At 45.0% G+C, this 18,538-nt stretch overlaps 1 protein-coding gene across 1 annotated transcript in view; it reads left to right on the plus strand.

Moving 5' to 3' along the window:
- LOC106602277 (max dimerization protein 4) overlaps positions 1–18,538 on the plus strand; it is a 48,506-nt gene that overhangs the window by 17,956 nt on the left and 12,012 nt on the right. The window lies entirely within an intron of this gene.

Below are 18,538 nucleotides of genomic sequence, written 5' to 3' on the forward strand. Positions count from 1 at the left end.
TAGCCAAAGGAATTTAGCGAATGCTTGATTAATCCTGAACCTTTTCAATTATTCTCTGTGTTGGTGGATCTCTCTGGGAGGCTGATCCCTGTCGACCCACGATGGAAGGAACCCTATAGTGCTCAGCCTCTCAGCTGTCATCCTGGTCCAACCCTTTTAATGACAGTATGACTGGGACTTAATCTGAGACAATCCCTGTATCGGCATCCACATAGCTCAGTGCACACTCCCTCACGCCCTTAGGGTGAGGCTGTAATGGCACCCTATTCCCTATGGGCCAAAATGAGTGCACTATATAGGGAATAGGGAGCCTCGGCTGTGGCCAAAAGTAGTGCACTATGATAAAGGGAATAAGTTACCATTTTGGACAGAGCCTTAGACGCGATTTTATGTTTTGGTCTGTCCTGTACTCCTAGCTGGTACAGGCTGTTCTTCATTGCCCTACTCCTTCTCTCTCTCTCTGTGTGTGTGTGTGTGTGTGTGTGTGTGTGTGTGTGTGTGTGTGTGTGTGTGTGTGTGTGTGTGTGTGTGTGTGTGTGTGTGTGTGTGTGTGTGTGTGTGTGTGCCCTGGCTCTGTGACAGGGAGGCCCATGCAGTCTGTGCTGTTACCAGGACACTGTTGGCTGGGTGACAGCAGAACAGTCTCACTCAGACACACAACAACTCATCCCTGCCCTGAAACAACCTGCCATATAGGGCTCTGGTCAAAACAAGTACACTATATAGGGGATAATGTGCCATTTCAGACACTATCTATCTGTGTGGATAGATAGATAGATAGATAGATAGATAGATAGATAGATAGATAGATAGATAGATAGATAGATAGATAGATAGATAGATAGATAGATAGATAGATAGATAGATAGATAGATAGATAGATAGATAGATAGATAGATAGATAGATAGATAGATAGATAGATAGATAGATAGATAGATAGATAGATAGATAGATAGATAGATAGATAGATAGATAGATAGATAGATATATATGGGGGGATGGGTAGGTAGGTAGAATAGATAGATAGATAGATAGATAGATAGATAGATAGATAGATAGATAGATAGATAGATAGATAGATAGATAGATAGATAGATAGATAGATAGATAGATAGATAGATAGATAGATAGATAGATAGATAGATAGATAGATAGATAGATAGATAGATAGATAGATAGATAGATAGATAGATAGATAGATAGATAGATAGATAGATAGATAGATATGGGGGGATGGGCAGATAGGTAGATAGATATGGGGAGATGGGCAGGTAGGTAGATAGGTAGATAGATATGGGGAGATGGGCAGGTAGGTAGATCGATATGGGGGGATGGGCAGGTAGGTAGGTAGATAGGTAGATAGATATGGGGAGATGGGCAGGTAGGTAGATAGATATGGGGGGGGCAGGTAGGTAGAAGCCTCCAGGGTTACACTGCTGTTTCCGTAATCTTCTCACAGGCCAATGACACTAGTATGCTGCTCTGCTAACCGCAGCGCTGCCGCGTGGTTGGTTGCTCGGTCGGCCTCTGTTGCCATCGGCTTTCTCTCTCTCTCTCTCTCTCTCGTCTCTCTCTCTCTCTCTCTCTCTCTCTCTGTCTCTCTCTCTCTCTCTCTCTCTCTCTGTCTCTCTCTCTCTCTGTCTCTCTCTCTCTCTCTCTCTCTCTCTCTCTCTCTCTCTGTCTCTCTCTCTCTCTCTCTCTCTCTCTGTCTCTCTCTCTCTCTCTCTCTCTCTGTCTCTCTCTCTCTCTCTCTCTCTCTCTCTCTCTCTCTCTGTCTCTCTCTCTCTCTTTGCCCTGTTCAGACTGACTACCAGTAGTTTCCTTTTCTAGGCAAGGCCCAGGAAACCAGTTTTTCCTTCATCCCCACATCATAGGCTTGCACACACACACACACACACACACACACACACACACACACACACACACACACACACACACACACACACACACACACACACACACACACACACACCTGCTGACTGGAAAAGCCCATCTGACATTGCTGCTCTCTGCTCGTGATCAGACGTTCACATCCCATCACTTTGGGAGGAGTCCTGTGGTATGTTTGCCCTTCCTCGACTGAGAAAGGATCATCAGGTCTATTTATGGTCCTAGAGTATGTAGACAGAGACAGTCTACCTACCGGTGCCAGGCAGCTGTTGTTTTGTGTCCCTCCCTCTCAGTTTCATTTATCTGTTTCACATAAAGTGAGTCATTGATGGAAAATGATGACTAGGCATTGGTTAGAAGTGAAACACAAACCAATCTGGCCTGTTACTCAGTTCAGAGAATCACCTGGCTGATGGTTTGGTGATGAAGCACTTTAAAAGTATTATTGTAATGAAAAGTGTCATAGAAATAGACAAGTGAATGAATGATGATTATTATTGATAACATGTGGTCTGATTCTGATTGTGGCCCTCTTTGAAGTGTTCTCGTTGGCCAGGGGAAAACACCAGACGGCCGACGGTAATGTACAGATGGAGAAAAACAATGTTGCTTTTGAGTTAAGTTGATGTTTTCTGCTGTGTTGTGATTCAGCTGGTCAATTCACCAGTAACAAGGTTTTTGTAAAACCCCAACTAACTATATACTGAGTAATGTTCTGACAGTTGGAAATAAATAGACCTGTCATTATCACAGGGAGGTGTTGTGTGTGTGTGTGTGTGTGTGTGTGTGTGTGTGTGTGTGTGTGTGTGTGTGTGTGTGTGTGTGTGTGTGTGTGTGTGTGTGTGTGTGTGTGTGTGTGTGTGTGTGTGTGTGTGTGTGTGTGTGTGTGTGTGTGCACGTAGATAGGCCTTACTACTCCCTGTCTGATCTCCTCTCCGATTCCATTCATCACAGTGTCCTCCTTATTTGGCTTATTCAGAATTTCCCCTCGATAGCCTGGCCCCAGATCTGTTTGTGCTGTATAGCCAACTCCTGCAATATAATATGTTTGGCATGATAACAACCATAGGAGTTGGCTATACAAACAGACCCGGGACCTGTTCTCCCATTGTAGCTAGAGGCCAGCCCTGGCTGGGGCTGGAGCCAGAGTAGAAAGAAACACCAGTCTGTAGTGTGTGATATGTCAGACTGGATGGTAGGGGGGAGGGGGGAGGCCAGGCCTGTTACTTCACCTCTTCTGCTCCCCTCTCTCCTTCTCTCTCTCCAAAGAGACCACATCTGTGTCTTTTGTTTTCATTCTTTTTTTTCTTCTTACTTTGTTTCTCTCTCTCTCTCTCTCTCTCTCTCTCTCTCGCTCTCTCTTACTGAGTCAGCAGAAAGCTGAGGAAAAAAGGAGGATGAAAGCAGATGGGGAGGAGGGGTACCTACAGAGCCCCTGCTCACAGTGGACCCTCCTCACTCTCTCTCTCTCCCTGCTAAAACGCCTCTCTCCTCCCTCCTTCCCTCCTACCTTTTATTTGGGTTAGGGGGGCTGAGTCTTTTGTGACAGGAAACTGTATGAGAGAGAGTCCCTGGCTGGCTTGCCCTGTCTGAAATGGATCTCGCATCTGAGTGAGAGGAAGTCATCTGATACAAAGACAACAGGGTTGTGGTCATTAGGCAGCGAACAGACAAAAACATACTGAAACAGGGAAGGACTACCAGGACTTGTCCAATAAGAAACTCTGGAAACGTTTTCCGTTGCATGCCCAAATGAACAAGACCCAGGCTATGTGGGGCCTGTGATGTGGAACATGATGAGGTTTTAAAGGCCCAGTGCAGTGAAAATGCTATGTTTTATATCATATTGTACAACAGCTGATGAAACTAACACTGTAAATGTATTAAGATATTTTATTTCTTGATAGTTTCTGGTTGAAAATAAAATCTACACAGGATTTTCTAATCAGCAGGTTTGCATGGGCAAACCTCTCCACCAATAACAGCTCATTGTCAGTTTCCCCCTCCCCACTCGGACCATTCCCAGACAGTCCTAGCAAAAGTCTTGCTTGAGAATTATTTTTGTTGCTAAAAAGCACATTTTGCTCATTTGAATTGAAATGTATTACGTATTACTGTTTCCCAGAGAGATTTGATATTGATGTAAAACAGCTGTGTTGGGTCTTTAACTATAACTATGATATACTGTAAGGTCATAGACACAGAAACACCACATTGAATTGATGACGGGATGTAATTGTTATGTTCAGTGCCTCTGTTATTGCCAACCATTTCTCTCTTTCTCTTTCTCTCTCTCTCTCATAACTTATTAATCCTGAGTAGGTAGATAGGACATGTTCTGTGTTGAGGACATGTGACCTTCATGGTTCTGGCCTAACCTTGGTCACACCGTGCTGCCAAGTCACTCTGTAACATTCCACATAATGAAATAGTGATCAGTGACTCATTGGGGATGATGGGGAAGGAAGGCGCCACATGTCAGTCTCTCAGTCTGTTGGACTGTGCTGTCATAATGTGTGTGTGTGTGTGTGTGTGTGTGTGTGTGTGTGTGTGTGTGTGTGTGTGTGTGTGTGCGTTGACGTAATCGTAGGTGTGCATGTAAATGTATAGTAGGCGTGAAGGTAGGTTCACATGCATGCCAGTAAGCTGGACACCTTCAGTCATCTACAATACAGTACAATTCAATACAATACATTACAATACAATTCAATACAATACAACACATTACAATACAATACAAGTCAATACAATACATTACAATACAATTCAATACAATACAATTCAATACAATACCACACATTACAATACAATACAAGTCAATACAATACATTACAATACAATTCAATACAATACAACACATTACAATTTAATACAATACAATACAACACATTACAATACAATAAAATACATTACAATACAATACAATACAATACTGTACATGTGTGTATTCACATGTGTGTCCATGTCCTGGTGTGTCAGCATGCTTGTTGTTTATGTGGTACATGTCTGCTTTAGTGTGTGTTTGTTCATGTCCATGTGTGGTGTGTGTCCGTCTCACGGTATGTGTGTATGCTCACGTAGTCTATGTTATGCACATTTCATACGTATGTAGGTATACCCCTCCTATACCCACATCTCAAGGAGAAGGTAATCCCACCTCCATCTCAGGTGTTGAGCCTCCAGGTCCGTCGGTCCGGGCACAGTTCCCTCTGTCACTAAATCATTTTCAACTGACGCAAAGTAGCTGATCAAATCAAATCAACGTTTATTTGTCACGTGCGCCGAATACAACAGGTGTAGACCTTACACTGAAATGCTTATTTACAGGCTCTAACCAATAGTGCGAACAAAAGGTATGTGTGTGTGTGTGTGTGTGTGTGTGTGTGTGTGTGTGTGTGTGTGTGTGTAAGTAAAGAAATAAAAATACATTTGAAAATAACAGTAGTGAGGCTATATAGACACCGGTTAGTCAGGCTTATTGAGGTAGTATGTACATGTAGGTATGGTTAAAGTGACTATGCATATATGATGAACAGAGAGTAGCAGTAGTGTAAAACAGGGGTTGGCGGGTGGTGGGACACAATGCAGATAGCCCAGTTAGCCAATGAACAGAGAGTAGCAGCAGCGTAAAAGAGGGCTGGGGGGGGGGCACACAATGCAAATAGTCCGGGTAACCATTGGTTACCTGTTCAGGAGTCTTATGGCTTGGGGGTAAAAACTGTTGAGAAGCCTTTTTGTCCTAGACTTGGCATTCCGGTACCGCTTGCCATACGGCAGTAGAGAGAACAGTCTATGACTGGGGTGGCTGGGGTCTTGGACAATTTTTAGGGCCTTCCTCTGACACCGCCTGGTGTAGAGGTCCTGGATGGCAGGCAGCTTTGCCCCAGAGATGTACTGGGCCGTACGCACTACCCTCTGAAGTGCCTTGCGGTTGGAGCCCGAGCAATTGCCGTACCAGGCAGTGATGCAACCGGTCGGTGATCAGGCCTACCACTGTTGTGTCGTCTGCAAACTTAATGATGGTGTTGGACTCGTGCCTGGACATGCAGTCGTGGGTGAACAGGGAATACAGGAGGGGACTGAGCACGCACCCCTGGGGGGCTCCAGCACCTCGTAAAAAAATAGATTTTAACAAGACATGAAATCACACTGTGCCTGGAGTGGACTATGGAGCTGTGTGGCCGTGAGATGGAGAGAGAGAGAGAAAGAGAGAGGGAGAGAGAGAGAGGAGAATAATAGCATGTTCTTTCTAGAAAGGTTGTTGTTTGAGTTGTGAAATATGACAGGACAGCCAGGGGCGCAACTTTCACTCAACATTTTGAAATTGCATTTTTGTTCCCCCCCTGGTTTTATCATTGGAATGTGATACAAAACGAGGCAACGGTGTGCTTTAGGACCATGTGGACGCCTCCGAGCAGTCGGGTAGGCTGTTTGGAGTGTTTATCCGACTAGATAAAAAAAGAGTTATGTCCCCCCACTTCTAAAACCGAAGCTGCGCCCCTGAGTACAGAAGCACACGGAAAACAAGTGAGGAACAGAAAGCGAGCGAGGCTGGGTCGACTTGACTCTGCCATTCCTAGAAAGTCAGGCAAGCACGGGTGTTGTTTGTGTTGTGGAGGGGGTGGGGGGCTGTGGGGGTTCCTCTGTGGCGCTGGAGGGTAGGGTGGGAGGGCCCCCTGACTTCTACTGGAGGACGCTGGAGGTTAGGGTGGGAGGCCCTCCCGACTGCTACTGGAGGACGTGGCTGGTGTGTCGAGCACAGCAGAGTAGAGCAGATTGAAAATGAGGTCAGCTCTGCACGTAACACACACTCACACACACACATACGCTGGAATGTTGAGTTGTGTAACAGAGGCGGGTAGGGGGAAAGAGGAGGGTGACACTCCAGTAGAAATAGTCCTAGTAGTACTAGGAGAATGTTCTGCAGGCTAGCAAAGCCACGTCACCACTTCATGTAAGACTGGAGTTGTTTTGGTTTGGGAACGTGGATGGCTACCTACAGCTAGAGAGAGAAGTCTGTTTGAAGAGTTCATTTCATGCATGGTGTTGTGCACACACAACACACACAACTGAATCTGAATTCCATTTCAGATAGTCTCTCTGTTTCCATGTACACAAGGTTTGGTTCTGGGTGTTGAGATTCAGAGGAAAGAAAGTAAAACATTATGTTAAGCATTCTCTCTCTACCCTCCTCCCTCTCTCTCTCTCTACCGCCCCCTCTCTCTCTCTCTCTCTCTCTCTCTACCCTCTCTCTCTCTCTACCCCTCTCTTTCTCTCTCTCTCTCTCTCTCTCTCTCTCTCTCTCTACCGCCCTCTCTCTCTCTCTCTCTCTACCCCATCTCTCTCTCTCTCTCTCTCTCTCTCTCTCTCTCTCTCTACCCCTCTCTCTCTACCCCTCTCTCTCTCCCTCTATCTCTCTCTACCCCACCTCTCTCTCTCTCTCTCTAGCTCTCTTTCTCTCTATCTCTGCCTCTGCCTGACATCGTAGGAGATTGTGTACCCATTGTGCAACCCACACAATACTAGTCCGATGATATAATATCCATGGAGCGCCCACCACCTCTTTCTCAGAAACCCATTCTTATACTGACGCTGAAGAGAGGAGAGAATTGGTGCTTTGTGCCAGTGGGTTATGTGTTATTGGGTGTTAATCATTGACATCGGTACAGTGTGTATGCAGACCTGTAGGCCCATTCCACCGTGTCCCTAGGTGGAATGTGTTTATTGAGTTCACACCGCCTGTCCCCACTAGTCTGTCTGTCTGTCCGACTCCAACCTTAGCTGTCATGCAACTCAGGACAGGAGGGACATTTCGAGCGTTTCCTTGCACTTCTTGTATAATTACATTACAGACTGTTGTTACAGCTTTCGAAAACGTGCATATTTAGTTTGGGCTATCCTAACTTTGAAATGATACAGAGATGCACACCAAACCGTTCTTTAACTTTTAGATGTGTGTATTGTTGTGTATTGTTAGATACTACTGCACTGGAGCGAGGAACACAAGCATTTCACCATAGACAAGCATTTCGCTAAGCCTACCATAACAACCGCTAACTATGTGTACGTGCGACCAATAGCATTTGATTTGATTTGAACCACATCATTTCATAGAACACACAACTGGCGATCGATCTCCAAGCTGACATTTGATTTCTCACACACCTTTACTCTCACTCGTCTCCTATTCTCTATTCTCACTCGTTCTTCTTTTCTGGCGCTTTGTACACTACGTCTGATTTGTACGCGACAGAGGTACACCACATGACCAAAAAGTATGTGGACACTTGCTCGTCGAACATCTCATCCACTTATTTAAAGGGGTGTCCATGAACTTTTGTAAATATATCGCGTGTTTTTAATGTGACATGCTTTAGTTTCAGTCACCCCAGGGCTAGTTTCAGTTTTGGAAAGAGACAAATGAAACTAATTGCAACAAGGCATTCCAATAGACATGGAAATTCCAGTTAGACATGGAAATACTACCAACGAGTGAACAACAATAAACCTGTTGTTTTCTATGGCAACAGAGACAAATCAAAAAGTGTGTGGAGACTTAGGCATTTCCTGCTGAAGTAGGCTAATTCAGCTAGCCACGTTGACCGTGTCGCTCACTCCTTGGCGTACACTGTGTTGTTTTGCTAAGTTGCTGTGTTTGACGCAGGTTTAGGTCGCTTGCGTGCTAAAGACGGAGCCTCGTGACTCATAGCCCTTGTTTCTGTGGCCAGGTCTATGTGTGTGTGTGTGTGTTGATGGGGCCTATTGTGTCTCTGTCTCGCCTCACACAGTTGTCACCATACACTCCACACACACACATACATTCTCTCAGTGGGTGTGTCGTCCTCGCTGACAGAAAACAAATAAAGCCTGACTGTCTGTTCCAGAGAACTGACATTTCATATCTGAAAGGAAATCATCTCCCTCGGTCTGCCGGGCTTTTATCTCTCTCCTTCTTTCTTTACATCTCCATTTCTCTTTCTTTCTTTCTTTCTTTCTTTCTTTCTTTCTTTCTTTCTTTCTTTCTTTCTTTCTTTCTTTCTTTCTTTCTTTCTTTCTTTCTTTCTTTCTTTCTTTCTTTCTCTCTCCTTTAGACACCCTCTCGCTCTCGCATTCTTCCCCTCTCTCTATCTCTCTCCCTCTCTATCTCTCTCTCCCTCTCTATCTCTCTCCCTCTCTCTCCTTTCTCTCTATTATCATACAGTGCATTGCGTGCAGTGATGTTGTGGTAAAAAGTTGATGGGTAAACTCTTATCGCCAGTGGCAGTGAGTAAAGCAACACACCCTATACTTTCAATGTGTAAACTGTCAAGCAAAAGAAACAAGTGTGGAAACTGTGTTTACTTACGTCTGCCCTCCACTACACCACTGATGGCGTGGGCTGTGTATCTCACCACAAAGCCTGTTTCACATGGGACGACTGTCTCTCTCTTCTTGTTTTTCTCTCCGTTCCGCTGTTTTTGAGGACACTGCGGTCGGCCCATCAGATCTCTTCTTCTCTTCTTTCTCGTTAATGTAAACATGTGTGCCTGGGCAGGGCTGAGGACCAGAGGGTGACAGAGAGAGAGACTGATGAGGAGAGGAGGGCTGTGTTCTGTGTTGTGTTCTGTTTCTGCTAGCCCCCAGGCTGAGACTGGATCCCTTCTTGTCCCACTTCCCCTCTCTCTCCTTTCCTCTCTCCTTTAGACCCCTCTCTCTCTCTTTCTCTCTCTCCCCTCTTTCCCTCTCTCTTTCCCCTATTTCCCTCTCTCTCTCTCTCTCTCTCTCTCTCTCTCTCTCTCTCTCTCTCCCCCTCTTTCCTTCACTCTCTCTCCCCTCTTTCCCTCTCTCTCTCTCTGTCCCCTCTCCCTCCCCCTTCAGTCTGTCTGTCTGGTTGCCAGATGTGGAACCATTCACCATGCATGGCAACCCCAAAATTCCACCAACCCACCATGGCGATACGATACAGGCGATCCAGCTCAGGCCCACTTTCACCACTTACCCTACTTGAAGTAGAGTAGGCTAACACCACGGGGGCATTTAGAACTACTTAGGTTAAACGTTTTGCGGCTTTTAAATGAAGCTTTTAAGAGGTTTTTTTTTTTCCAAAGTGCGTCGTAATGTCATGACCCATATCTGGTAAACAGCTTAGTATCAATTTAAAGGGAATGAGGCTTCCATTTTTTGTCACCAGATGAATCGGGGGTTCTGTTTTTGAGTTGAAGTGGTCAGAATTAGGAACAAAGAGGATGGTGGAGTATATTTTCCAGAGGCAGTCAGACTATGTTCCCTCCTGTACTGGACGTTTAGCTCATGTCTTTCTCCTCCTCTCTTATCCTTTGAACAATGTGGACGTCTCTCTCGGTCTCTGTTCGGAAGTCAAAACAGGCGCGTCAGGCACGGCAGGGTGGGTTTTTCTCCTTCGGCCAAACATGACGAACCGAGTTAGCCTGGCGAGCGAGGGGAAACATCGCAGCAGTGTTTCTGCTGACCCCTGACCTTTACTAGAACGAACTGGCTTGGTCCAGCGCCAGGCGCAGGCGGGCTGCTCGTTCCTCCGCATCCACGGGTCGGTGTGTGTACGTGTGTGTGTATTTATGGGCTGTTGTCATTAAAAAAGACATAACGTAAAGCAAGCAAAGTGAGAGGACCTACCAGCACGGTAGGGTTAGGCTAGTGGGTTATGTTGAGTAGGACTGATTAGAATGTGGACACAGTGTTCTGAAGGAAGGGAGTAGGGTTAGGCTAGTGGGTTATGTTGAGTAGGACTGATTAGAATGTGGACACAGTGTTCTGAAGGAAGGGAGTAGGGTTAGGCTAGTGGGTTATGTTGAGTAGGACTGATTAGAATGTGGACACAGTGTTCTGAAGGAAGGGAGTAGGGTTAGGCTAGTGGGTTATGTTGAGTAGGACTCATTAGAATGTGGACACAGTGTTCTGAAGGAAGGGAGTAGGGTTAGGCTAGTGGGTTATGTTGAGTAGGACTGATTAGAATGTGGACACAGTGTTCTGAAGGAAGGGAGTAGGGTTAGGCTAGTGGGTTATGTTGAGTAGGACTGATTAGAATGTGGACACAGTGTTCTGAAGGAAGGGAGTAGGAGATCGCTTTTCCCAGTGAGTGCTTTGTGTTTGGCATTAAGCCTATGCTTTGTGTTTGGCATTAAGCCTTTAAGTGTGTGTGTGTGTGTGTGTGGGAGTGTGTGTGTGTGTGGGAGTGGACGGAAGGGGTTAGTAAAATTCACAAAATGAACCATCCGACTGAGCCCAATCTCAGCAGTCAATGACAGCGGTCAGGTGGCTTCCTCATGGACGTGACCATGAATGGACCGCGCCTCTCGCCGTCACAACAGTCCAGAGAGCCAGCTTTACAGTCGTGTTACCTCAAACCCTTACAATCCACCAGGGCCCAACAGTAGAGGGACTATAGTCTATCCTAGAGACCTACAGCACTGCCTGGAGGCTAATAACCATTTATGAGCATTTATGAGTCTTTATAATCCATATTAGAGCCTTATGTCACAAGCCCTTAGACTCACTACAATGTCAACCATAGATATTTTGACATATATATATATATATATATATATATATTGTTTCTGATGTTAATACAGCCGTGTCTGTATGCTACCATACCTTGATATGTTTCCATTCATACAGGTCGTTAGGGGGAAGTGGTCCCAGACCGGTTTGGCCTTAGGTAAATATCAGCACCCTATAGTGTGTTCAGATCAACCAGTTCTCTGTCATGTCTGCTGTCTGGATCATCAAAGGGTCCTATTCACAGGAACATAAAAGGGGATACTATTTTCAACCCACCCTGATGAATTGGAATGAGAATTGTGAAGGGCATCCTTTTTCAAGGACACTATTGTGTGTGTGTGTGTGTGTGTGTGTGTGTGTGTGTGTGTGTGTGTGTGTGTGTGTGTGTGTGTGTGTGTGTGTGTGTGTGTGTGTGTGTGTGTGTGTGTGTGTGTGTGTGTGTGTGTGTCAGTCAGCCAGGCAATCTTGATAAATATTGAGTGACCAGGGTCTGGTTTAATAACAAACATAAGTAAGTAGCAGCAAGGATTTTTCAGGGAGGGACACTCACACACACACACACACACACACACACACACACACACACACACACACACACACACACACACACACAGCGAGGTTTCTGGAGCGAGGAGACCAGGCATGAGAACAACTGGTTCATAGCCTCTGACATGCAAGGTTGGGGTCAGAAAGAGAGGGAGGAAAAGTAACATCTAATAATCATCTACTTTTTTAAATGGGGGGGGGTAAAATTAGACATTTATTTGAAGAATGACATAGCGGCAAACTCCATCCATCATCTCATCCTAAAATACTTTACTGATGTTTCTCTCCCCCTCCGAGCTAGGTCTGTGTTTGCCTGGTATGAGGTGTCCAAACAGAAAATCTCTCTGTTTCACTGCTGTTGTAATAGTGGTAAACAGAACCTGGTTTCAGTTCAGATCACTTAGGACAGTTAGGATACTAAAGGCCAGGTCTCTGTGCAGGTGTGGATCTGGAGCTGACTCCAGGTAAATAAACAGTGGTAAATCTCCAGAGGAGTGGCGGAGGGGAGTATGGAGGGGCTACGCCTTGTTTTTTGCTTTTTCATAGAGCCAAGATGGCCGCCCATTGGCTCGGGTTACGCTCGGATGATGTGTTCGCCGAGCCCTGCCTAGTGCAGCTGAGCACACTGAGCGGATTTTTCCAGCCAGAGGAGAAAGTAGTCTTACACCACCACCAGATCGGACCCCAGCCACGGCCCTCGGCCTCCTTCCTGCCCGCTTCCTCTGGCCTCCCCTGGCCTGGGTCCAGCTGCTTCATGTGGGCTGGGGAGTGGGGAGAGTGGGGTAGGTTGGAGGTGGTGGGGTGGAGGCACCCACCCCTGATCCTCCTCTGAAGACACTTGTTCTCATGTGGGGTGGAGGGTGAGGAGGGTGTGTTGGTGTTGGCAGCCAGGGTGGGGTAACGTATTAGGGGGGGAGACGAGGGGGGTAGGTGCCCCCTTGGGAGAAATAGGAATGAAAGCGCTGGAGCACTTTCACACGGCCCTTGTTTTCAGCTGAATTCCTGTCTGCACCTGCAAGATGTTTTTGCTCGACTATTTTTATAGAAATGTTGTACGTTTTTCTGAGGGTCTCTCTTCCTATAAAACACAGGCAACGCCCTGCCGTGAAAAAGAACAACTAGCTTGGGATAAGTACAAGGACCCCGTGTGTGTGTGTGTGTGTGTGTGTGTGTGTGTGTGTGTGTGTGTGTGTGTGTGTGTGTGTGTGTGTGTGTGTGTGTGTGTTTGCAAGCGTTCATGTGTGTGTGTGTGTGTGTGTGTCTGCGTGCGTGTACATGCACCTGTGTGTGCGTGCAGCTGTGTGTGCGTGTTCACAACAGACCCAGGTGTGCTGGGCTCCTCAGCCAGAGAGCTAGCAGCCTGTCTGTGATTAGACTGATTGTAATGGAGGGATGACCTGAGGACAGACTGGAGGCAGTCTGCAGTTAGAACCAGTTTATTGTTCACATGGAGAGAAGCCTGGAGCTGGAGGAGAGGAAGGAAGGATGCCTAGCTAGGACAAAGAAAGGCTTCATGCATTATCCTAGAAAACATAAGGCATTTTATTTATTTTTTATTTCACCTTTGTTTAACCAGGTAGGCCAGTTGAGAACAAGTTCTCATTTACAACTGCGACCTGGCCAAGATAAAGCAAAGCAGTGCAACACAAACAACATAGAGTTACACATGGAATAAACAAACGTACAGTCAATAACACAATAGAAAAGTCTATATACAAGTCTATATATTTTAAGGCCCCTTTTTGGACAAAATGGGATAAAAGTAGCTATGAAAAGAGTTACACAAACTGACTATAGGAGTAGTATAGGATAGGAGTGGAGGATCTGATCCCACTAGGACATAAACTGACTATAGGAGTAGTATAGGATAGGAGTGGAGGATCTGATTCCACTAGGACACAAACTGACTATAGGAGTAGTATAGGATAGGAGTGGAGGATCTGATCCCACTAGGACACAAACTGACTATAGGAGTAGTATAGGATAGGAGTGGAGGATCTGATTCCACTAGGACACAAACTGACTATAGGAGTAGTATAGGATAGGAGTGGAGGATCTGATCCCACTAGGACACAAACTGACTATAGGAGTAGTATAGGATAGGAGTAGAGGATCTGATCCCACTAGGACACAAACTGACTATAGGAGTAGTATAGGGTAGGAGTGGAGGATCTGATTCCACTAGGACATAAACTGACTATAGGAGTATTACAAGATAGGAGTGGAGGATCTGATCCCACTAGGACACAAACTGACTATAGGAGTAGTATAGGATAGGAGTGGAGGGTTTGATCCCACTAGGACACAAACTGACTACAGAAGTAGTATAGGATAGGAGTGGAGGATCTGATCCCACTAGGACACAAACTGACTATAGGAGTAGTATAGGATAGGAGTGGAGGATCTGATCCCACTAGGACCCAAACTGACTATAGGAGTAGTACAGGATAGGAGTGGAGGATCTGATCCCACTAGGACCCAAACTGACTATAGGAGTATTACAAGATAGGAGTGGAGGATCTGATCCCACTGGGACGTAAACTGACTATAGGAGTAGTATAGGATAAGAGTGCTCGGATCTGATCCCACTAGGACATAACCAGTGTTGAGTCAATAACAGTAGGTTTATTCAATTTGCATCATGCAGAAACCTCATGCAACTGGTTTCTGTTCTCTTCTGCTGCAGTAACACGCCACGCTATCGGACACAGCCCATATCCAGTGTAGCATCAAGTAGTTTTACATTTGTTAATTCTACCACACATCACTCAAACGACTGTCATCAAATTATCGAGTGCTTTTCTGTGTTGACTGGTGTGGCTGTGGTTAGGTGGTCATTTTGGGGCGTTGGCATCTGGAGCCCCTTGGGTCAATGGTTTTTTCTCTCTGAAGGTCGTACACTGCAGTACAATATACACACAGAGCAGCCATTTTGGTTCTAAAGATGCCTTGGCCGTGTGACGTGCCCCTCAGTTTTTGGGGCGGTCGACTCACGTTACGACGTCTTTCTGAGAACACCTGTGTGGGTTTTTCTTGGCCAGCGTTGCCATGAGTCTGGCAGGAGGAGATATAGCCTGGAGAGAGTAGAGGAGACAGTAAAGGCATAGGCCCTGTGATATTTAGGTCAGTGTGTCAGGCTGTCAGGCCCTGGATATGTGTAGCCCATGTCGTGACTGGTTTGGGACCGACACTGTAATAGCAAACCAACCTGCAAATAAACTGGACATAGATTAGGCCAAGTCATTTGTAAGCTTACGACCGTAACATACATCAAGATACGATCTGTACTTCACTGTTGTTTAAAACATGCATCCGCCATTTCTTGGTTGCAAAAATTCTATAGGTTCGCCTAATTTCAGTTTATGTGACAAAACAACCTGGTATAGTGTAGGGAATCATTGTACCATCTAAACCGCTGTGAAATATATTTTCTATAACCAAAAATATTGTATTTCCAGCTGTTTGAAGCTGCTGTACAAAACCAAAAGGGAAGCATAGAAATAGTGCACATTGAACAAATTTACCGCTTCTTAGACTTGCTTTCAATGAGAATGACAGATTTATAACTCCCATTTCTAAGTGAATTTTGTCGGGGCGCCAAAAAAGTACAATTTTGCAGCTTTAACTGTTGATTAAAACATGCATCAAGATAATATCTCTCCTTAACTGTTGATTAAACATGCATCAAGATAATATCTCTCCTTAAATGTTGATTAAAACATGCATCAAGATAATATCTCTCCTTAAATGTTGATTAAAACATGCATCAAGATAATATCTCTCCTTAAATGTTGATTAAACATGCATCAAGATAATATCTCTCCTTAACCGTTGATTAAAACATGCATCAAGATAATATCTCTCCTTCAATGTTGATTAAACATGCATCAAGATAGTATCTCTCCTTAACTGTTGATTAAAACATGCATCAAGATAATATCTCTCCTTAACTGTTGATTAAAACATGCATCAAGATAATATCTCTCCTTAACTGTTGATTAAACATGCATCAAGATAGTATCTCCTTAACTGTTGATTAAAACATGCATCAAGATAATATCTCTCCTTAACTGTTGATTAAAACATGCATCAAGATAATATCTCTCCTTAACTGTTGATTAAAACATGCATCAAGATAATATCTCTCCTTAACTGTTGATTAAAACATGCATCAAGATAATATCTCTCCTTAACTGTTGATTAAAACATGCATCAAGATAATATCTCTCCTTAACTGTTGATTAAAACATGCATCAAGATAAATTCTCTCCTTAAATGTTGATTTCATGTTTTATGGTGGTGGAGCATCATCTCTAGCATATTGCCGAAGCCTCGTTCATTCATCCCTTTATCCCTCCATCCTCTCTTCATCACTTGCAGGTCATAAATGGTCAGCTTGTATTCCTGCACCACCTCTCCTCCTCTCCTCCCCCCATTGTGAGACCAAGGCCCCCACATTATTGATGTTTGATTACCCTTTTCAATTTGCAGTTTACAATTAATTTTGGTTGCTCGTAGCGCCACCGTTTGCTCACGGGTTGAAGTAAAAGGCCCCGGCCTGCATCCCAAAATGGCACCCTATTCCCTAGATAGTGCACAATGGGCTCTGAAAAAGTAGTGCACTATCTAGGGAATAGGGTGCCGATTGGGACGTAGCCCATCTCTTTGGCTCTCCTGCTACCAGAGGCAGTGCTCAACACAAGCATATTGTCCTCTCTCTCTCTCACTATCTCTCTCTCTCTATACAATGACATAATGTGACAGAAAGCACACTCACACACTGCGGCTGTCGGGGCTTATGCAACCTGCATGGCTGTGTTGTTTGGACAGGCCATTAAACCTGCAGGTGTGTGTGTGTGTGTGTGTGTGTGTGTGTGTGTGTGTGTGTGTGTGTGTGTGTGTGTGTGTGTGTGTGTGTGTGTGTGTGTGTGTGTGTGTGTGTGTGTGTGTGTGTGTGTGTGTGTGTGTGTGTGTGTGTGTGTGTTAAGAGCAGTTGGGGAAGCTGGGTGTTATAGAGTATAGGACGTTCACCGTACAACGTAGAGAAAAAAGGAGCAATTCAAGAGGGTGCAACAAAATGAATGTCAAACACTAGTTTTCTTTTCCCTATGTCATTATACAGTACATAGAATGAATCATTAGATTGTTCCCTACAATATTAAAACATTAATATACTTGTTCTTGACAGTGTTGAAGAAGTAAGAGGGTTAATTTGCTGGGACAGTTGCTAGTTTAGACTGCGCCGCTCTTGGTTGTATCTCTTCCATATTTGGTGTTGTGGGGTGGTACCATTTGGAGGTGTTGCCGCTGGTTGGACCAATTAAAATCAACTTGATATCCTTGGCTTTCATTGTCTATATTGGCGATCAATCTATGTTGACAGGGGATGTTTCTATGTGTCACGAACGTTGTTGTAATGATCGGACCAAGGTGCAGCGTGGAATGGTTTCATCATCTTTATTCGAGTGAAACGCACAGAAAACAATAAAGAGCAAACCGAACCGTGACGCCAATGTAGTGCTCGCAGGCAACTATACATAGACAAGATCCCACAACAAACAGGTGGGAAAAGGCTGCCTAAATATGATCCCCAATCAGAGACAACGATAGACAGCTGTCTCTGATTGGGAACCATACCAGGCCAACATAGAAATACAAAAACTAGAGTACCCACCCTAGTCACACCCTGACCTAACCAAAATAGAGAATAAAAAGGCTCTCTAAGGTCAGGGCGTGACACTATGGAAATTTAAAGGGAAATACTCTTTGTAAATAAATATATATTTATTCCCTATTTAGTTTTGTATTCAGCGGGCTTCATGTAGAAAAAGCCCATGTTTTCACTCACGAACCTGCAGCCGCTAGTTAGCTTGTCAGTTGACGAGCAACGTTAGCGCGGTTCTGCCCTGGAGCAGCGCCACAGAGTTCTATGGAGCAGTGACCACTTGTTGATCATGCCTGTGCTGACATTCCCTTCACCGTAAACATGCTACATTCTCAGAGTGAATCGTCTGTAACGTTGGAACCACATATGGTAGAGACATGGGGTTTGGACTATTGTTTTTCTGACGGAATGAACATATTTGTATAAACCTTGAATGAATTGATTATTTTATGGGTGAACACCCTATAGAGTGCTTACGGAATATGAGACTCTGCCTTTTGTCATGCATATGGAAAGGGTTTGCATTGCCAATGCGCTAGGATGTCATTTCTCCGCCCCGGATTTGACAGTGGTTGCAACCAGGATGTGTATGCTCCCAGCGTGTTTCACTTTGACATGACCCCCCCCCCACACACCTGATAAGCATTGTGGTTGAGTTCCAGATGAAAGTCGGACATGAAAACCAACAGAACGGTCACGTGATTCGGATCGCTCTCTAGCGAACCTCTGCCATCTACTCTCCCTTCCCCATCTCCTCTCAGTCTCTGCGTGCATTTGTGCCCTTTGTGTTTCTACCACACAGATGACTTCAAAAGGATCTCTCTACTTCACCTGTGTTGACCCTGCAGTGTAGGAGCCTTTCCTGTACGTGTTGCTGACTCAACTCACCTCCTCACCACTCTCCACCTCTGGTTGTTTGT

Source organism: Salmo salar, chromosome ssa04 (genome assembly GCF_905237065.1).
Source record: "Salmo salar chromosome ssa04, Ssal_v3.1, whole genome shotgun sequence".
Lineage (NCBI taxonomy): Eukaryota > Metazoa > Chordata > Actinopteri > Salmoniformes > Salmonidae > Salmo > Salmo salar.